Source organism: Saccopteryx leptura, chromosome 8 (genome assembly GCF_036850995.1).
Source record: "Saccopteryx leptura isolate mSacLep1 chromosome 8, mSacLep1_pri_phased_curated, whole genome shotgun sequence".
Classification (NCBI taxonomy): domain Eukaryota; kingdom Metazoa; phylum Chordata; class Mammalia; order Chiroptera; family Emballonuridae; genus Saccopteryx; species Saccopteryx leptura.
In genome coordinates this window covers 75,447,912-75,453,911 of record NC_089510.1, presented here as the reverse complement: position 1 = coordinate 75,453,911, position 6,000 = coordinate 75,447,912, and the positions used below count along the sequence as shown (strand labels likewise).

The following is a 6,000-nucleotide window of genomic DNA, read 5'->3' as shown; positions in this document are numbered from 1 at the left end:
CCATTTTGTCTAAGTGGTTATTCAGTCACGGTCGCAAACCATTATAACAGACAAGTGAATCCAAGTTACTTGGCTTCCAGTCTAGTAGTGGTTCCATTACACCATGTTACATAAATATCTGAGCTTTGTCCTTGGAGTATCTTTCATGACTAATAACCTAGCCATTCAGCTGCCTACTTGGTAATTCTGTTTTTATACTTTTTAAATATACATCAAGCTTCAGGAATTTGATTTTCAGGAAACAAACCTTAAGTAAAATTCTGTAATGCTTAACTTTTTTTTAATTGAATTTATTGGGGTAGCACCAGTTAACAAAATTGTGCAGCTTTCAGGTGAACAGTTCTGTAACACATTTCTGCCCCCCCAGTCAAGGATCTCCTGCACCATTTATCCACCCGTTCCCTCCTCTGCCTCCTCCAGCCCCGCCCACCTCCCCAGCAGCCACCACACTGTCCTCCTGTCCATGAGTGTTTCCTCTTTTTATTTTTGTCCTCTGCTCAATCCTTCACCTCCCTCGCCTTTTGATCAGGTGTTAGTAATCAAAGAGACTAATGAAACTAAAACGACAGTAAATCCAAGTTTTAGAAATGATTTTGTATTTTTGCTGAATCTGCAGCTCAAGTGACATCCCACTGACACTTGTCCCAACAGCAACTTCGGCTTTTATTCAACTTTCACGTAAGTCTGACTAAATTGCTCTGGGAACTGGTCTATATTTTCAGCTTAATGAACTTCGAAAAAACATACATACCTACAAAGAAATTTTTCTAATTACTTTTGGGTTTTTTTCCTCTCCAAGACAGGTGTTTTCCACCATACTCTTGACCCACCAATTCAAGTATGAGAAAACATAACTGAAAGGGATGTTTATTAGTACTACAATAGAATTCTTGGCAGTGAACAGTAGTGATAGATCATTTTTTTCTTGCCATTTTTATCTTTACCTGGCAATGAGTTCCTACTTTTGAAATTCCAAAACATTTCCCTTATATTCCAAAAGTCCAAAGTGATTGTTCACTACCCAGAACCTCTCCCTATTGTAAATTTTTCGGTTTTGCCATTTTAAATCACCTTTTTTATATTTCTCTGAATATATGTCATCACATATTAATCAGTTCCTCAGTTTCACTGAGCCTATAAAGTGGTTGCTGAATTGTTGGCAGGCTTAGTATATAAACTTTTTTAGTAAATTAACACTATTCCTAATTTTTAAATCTGATTTACAAAGAATTGAAGCACTTAATTCCTGGCACTTTGATATAGTTCCCAAACTACTGTGATTAATTTTTAATGGAATTTTAATGCTTAAAAAGCACCAAGTTATGTCAATTTGGAAAATAATGAAGAAAATGGTCAGGATAATTGGGAAGCAGATTGGATTACCAGAAAAAAAAAAATACTCATTAAAAATTTAAGTGGCCTGACCTGTGGTGGCACAGTGGGTAAAGCATCGACCTTGAACCCTGAAGTTGCTGGTTCAAAACCTCAGGCTTGCCTGGTCAAGGCACATATGGGAGTTGATGCTTTCTGCTCCTCCCCCTTCTCTCTGTTTCCTCTTTCTCTCTCTCTCTTTCTCTCTGTCTTCTGTCTCTAAAATGAATAAATAAAAATCCAAAATAAAAGAAATAAGGCCAAATGTTAATCCCAATGGAGAAGCAAATTTGGTTAGTCAAGTTACCTTACAATTAACAGTCTCATCCCTATAAATTAAAAATAAAAGTTTGGGGTATATATTCCTTTGCCTGTAACTTTTAGTCAAATAGCAACATACAGAGTATCTGCAAGAGAATTTTGATTCATGGAATTGAGTTTATAGATTTAAATATACTCCACATATTGGTTTAGCTTTCCATGAATAAATCTTTTAAGACATTAAAATCAAAGAAAAAGTACATTTCACAAAACTAAAAGTTGTCACATGTAATATACATATTTATATGAAGTTATAGTATGTTCAATCTGTGAGTTTAATAGCTAAAAATTTTAATAGTCTGAGTTGTTGAGCATCTACTTCATACTAGTGATGTGAACATTTTTCTATTGTTAAAGACATTCGATGTTAAAGCATGACTCACCACAAGTTTTTGTTCGGTTCATTCTCCTTAGTAACCCTGTTAACTACTTGAACCCAAAATACATCACATTCATGAAAAGTAGTGTCCTCATTCTAAAAAGAAACAATTTTCTCACATTGCTAAATAAGAATATTATATTACCTATTAGTCTTAGTGCATACTTAAATAACAATCATTAGACAGTTTTTAAAAGGAATTTATATTACAACTTTAAAAATTTGTTCTTTCTGGTTTAAATAGACAAAGGAAAATAACCTGGGTAACCTTTTCTTGCTAAAAATATTGAGCTGAATAAATTAAATCCTGAAAATTTTAACAAAAATATGTTTTGAATAAAAAATAAAAGTTTTATAGTTTTTTATGTCTTATTCAGATATTGTCCACTACTGAAAAGCATTACAGCTGATACTTCAACCATTACTCTTCACAGGAAGCTAAGATAAGGAACTGGAAACATGCCCGTCAAATGTATTATAGTTTCTGGTGTGTAGTTTTGGAGGGTTTTTTTAATCCATTGCCTAATGGCTATTTACCATGCTAGTCTGATTTTTGGTTGGCTGAGAGTTGAGAACATTGAAGTCTTTTCCAGTGTACCCTGTATTTTATGTAGGGTTACCACATTTCTAAAACATTCCTCAAACTACAGTGTGTCTATAAAATCGCCGGGGTCGCGACCCACAGGTTGAGAACCGCTGCCTTAAAAAGAATGCTGCCATGGGCTGCAGCGTCAGCTCCTGCCCAAGAATTTCCGCTCCACCCTTACTGATGGCTTGCCCTATGGAGTTCGGATTTGCCTAGCCAGCCCTCACAATCACATAAGCCAATACCTTCCATAAACTGCTTTTTTTCTGAACCCTGACTGACACAACCCTTCTGCCAGAAGTATGAGACTGCTGTTGGTCTTTTGCATCATAATGTGAAGTCTTTTTTTAGCAAAGTAGACAAATTTTGATATATTACAATTCTAAAAATTCCTAGCAGAAATGATTAGTGTATGTCTTGATGTGTATTTGTTTATGGTGGGGAGAGGCAATAAGGTATTAAAAAATGTAAAATATCGTGAAGACAAATGATTCCAGCTTATATTGCATTCGGCACAGGGCCGTTTACTGTATATATTGCTAGTATTAAAAAACATTTTTTTTTTGTATTTTTCTTAAGTTGGAAACCAGGAGGCAGTCAGACAGACTCCCGCATGAGCCCAACTGCGTGGCTCTGTTGCATCCAGAGCCATTCTAGCGCCTGAGGCAGAGGCCATAGAGCCATCCCCAGCGCCCGGGCCAACTTTGCTCCAATGGAGCCTTGGCTGCAGGAGGGGAAGAGAGAGACAGAGAGGAAGGAGAGGGGGAGGGGTGGAGAAGCAGATGGGCGCTTCTCCTGTGTGCCCTGGCTGGGAATCGAACCCAGGACTCCCGCATGCCAGGCCGACGCTCTACCACTGAGCTAACCGGCCAGGGCCCCTAACAAAACATTTTTAATGGAATGTCTTTAATTCCAGCAAATGAACTGGGAGCCCTTTCATAAATACGGTGTGGAATCTCTATACAGTCCAATATCCACAAAGCAACCAAAGTGACCATTTAAAAACACAAATCAGATCATATTATTCTCCAAGCTTAAAATAGCTAGCCATTGTACTTGGAATAAAATGCAAATTTTGATTCTGGCCTGCATGAGCCTATAGCTGCCAACCTATCTAAAATTATTTCCCCTATTCTCCTTTTCCCTCACAGACATACTGGCCTCCTTTCTTTCCATCAACTGTATCACCTTTGTATGGACCGTTGGACTGCCTGTTCCCCATTTGGGCACTTTTCCTTCAGTTATTCTGAGGTTTGGCTTCCTGGGAAAAAGCAAGTTAATTATCGCCTCCTCAGAAAGGACTAGCCTGTGTGTTTGTCTTTTTCATTTTCCTTCAAATAGTTTATCCCATTGCTATTCCTTCTTTTTAGAGTAGTAAGTACTGTCTGATATGATCTAATTTAATGTATTTGCTTATTAATATTCATCTCTGTCAACGGAATGGTGACCTAACAAATGTCCATACCTGTAGAGAATTTTTATAAGAATTTGAGCCAAACTGATGACATATGTCAGGGAGCAAGATCTTAAATGCTTGTGAGAATAACAGTTTTATGCATTTGAAAGTAAGGAGCCCATGTAAGAAAGACTGGAGAAAGCACAGCTGGGATAGGTGTGCTAACCTAGATGCAAAAGAACAATGGACAGGGCTGTCTTAAAACCTTTCACTAAAGAAGTTAGATGCCTGGGTCATGACTACCCACCATGACCTGCCCAGTTAAGAATTTATGATCAGCTCACTCTGTCAGGTTACTTTCCATAGAACCCCCCTTTTTTGGTCTACAAGAACAATATTTATTCAGCTGTTATATGCCCAACACTGTTCTAAGTACTTTAGGTGCTATCGACCCATTTATTTTCCCAACCATAAGGTAGGTTTTATTAGTATCCCGATTTTATATATTAATTACCTAAGGCTCAGAAAGATGAAGTAGCTTCACTTCAAACCTGCATCTCACTTGCCAGCTCTGGAAAGAAATCCTCAGGAATTCTGTTGAGCCATGTACAGACCACCAGCAGCAGCAGCAGCACCCCATGGATGTTAACAATGCACACTCTCAGGCCTCACCTCTAACCCTATGAATCAGAATCTGCAGCTTAACAAGATCTTAGATGATTCCTAAGTACAAAGTTTCAGAAGCACTAGTCAAAGCTCTGTCAACTTCCTAAGTCTCGCCTCTAAAGACACTCAACACATGCACACATACAGCCACAGCTCTGCTCCAAGCCCAGAAACCTAATCGCACTGAACAGAGAGCAGTGGGAAAGACAAAAGGTTTTCCTTTGTTGCTGCTGGCCCAGCAAGCAGGAATCTCTCTGTCCCCTCTGTCCTGCCCCAAACCCAACTTCCCCGACCTCTTGTCAGCTCTCTCTAACTAAAATAGCAGTTGACAGCTATGACAAGCCTCGGAAAAAGTCTGTAAACTTTAAAGGGAAATGGGAGAGGAAGCCAACGTGAGGAAGTACGAGGGTGAACAACACAGGATTCCCTTAGCACTCCCTTGCCCAAACAAACCTTGCCTTCTGCCTTTAACAAAAATGGCGTCCAACACAATGCACTTCCGGCCACGGAGCCAAAGAAAATCAGCGAAGGCCGCAGACCGGAAGTAGCCGCCCTCCCGGTGCTCCTGCCTCTTCCCAGCCTCCCAGCGTCTGGTAACAGGATGAGGGGGCGCGAGCGCGGCTGGCAGAAGTGCAGTTGCCGGTGACGCGTCGGAGCCAGGACAGTGTGAGTGCTCTCTCCCTTGGCCGTCAGCCGGTCTCCTTCGCTCGGGGTGACCTTGGTGTAGCGGGGAGTTGTGCTCGGGTGCTCTGGACGAGTCGCCCCCGCGGTCCTGTGGGACGGGACCTTGCGGGGCCGGCGGGCGGCTCTGGCCCGAGGAACCCGCGAGGCCGGAGCCCGGCCAGGTGGGAGCCGGGTCCGGAGCCGGCGCGCGCGGGGCGGTGGCGGGGCGGGCGCCTTCGCTGCCGGCGGGGCGCCTGTGGCCGTGTGCGCGGCGTGGAAGGCCTTGCCCCGAGGTAGGTGTTGTCCCCGCGGGGCCGGGTCGTCGCCGTCCCCCTGCCTTTCCCACGCAGCCCCTTCGCTCGGGCGACTCCTGTCCGGCTGGAAAGCTCAGCCTCCCTCTGCCCACTCTGCTCCATTCGCACCTACACGCCAGGTGTTGAACCGTTTTTTGTTTAGTGTCTTTTTCATGAGAAGCTGCCAGGGAAAATTTTTTTTCCCTTTAAACTTCTCTTCCTTGAAGTTCCCGGTGCTTTAGTTCACTGCTTGCTTTAAGCCTCGCCTCCTTATTTGTTGTGCTGAGAACGACTTCTCTCTAAACGTCAGTGTTGGATTACGATC

General features: G+C 42.0%; 1 protein-coding gene across 4 annotated transcripts in view; it reads left to right on the top strand.

Annotated features, from left to right (window-relative positions):
* Positions 1-5,265: 5,265 nt before the first annotated feature.
* Positions 5,266-6,000, top strand: part of MFN1 (mitofusin 1) — a 39,889-nt gene continuing 39,154 nt past the window's right edge. For 2 of the 4 annotated variants that reach the window (XM_066347429.1, XM_066347427.1), the window contains exon 1: positions 5,266-5,385. The gene's annotated coding sequence lies outside the window, so the exon portion shown is untranslated. Of the gene's footprint in view, positions 5,386-5,448; positions 5,676-6,000 lie in introns of those variants that run through there. The other 2 variants (XM_066347428.1, XM_066347430.1) reach the window with 2 other exon arrangements.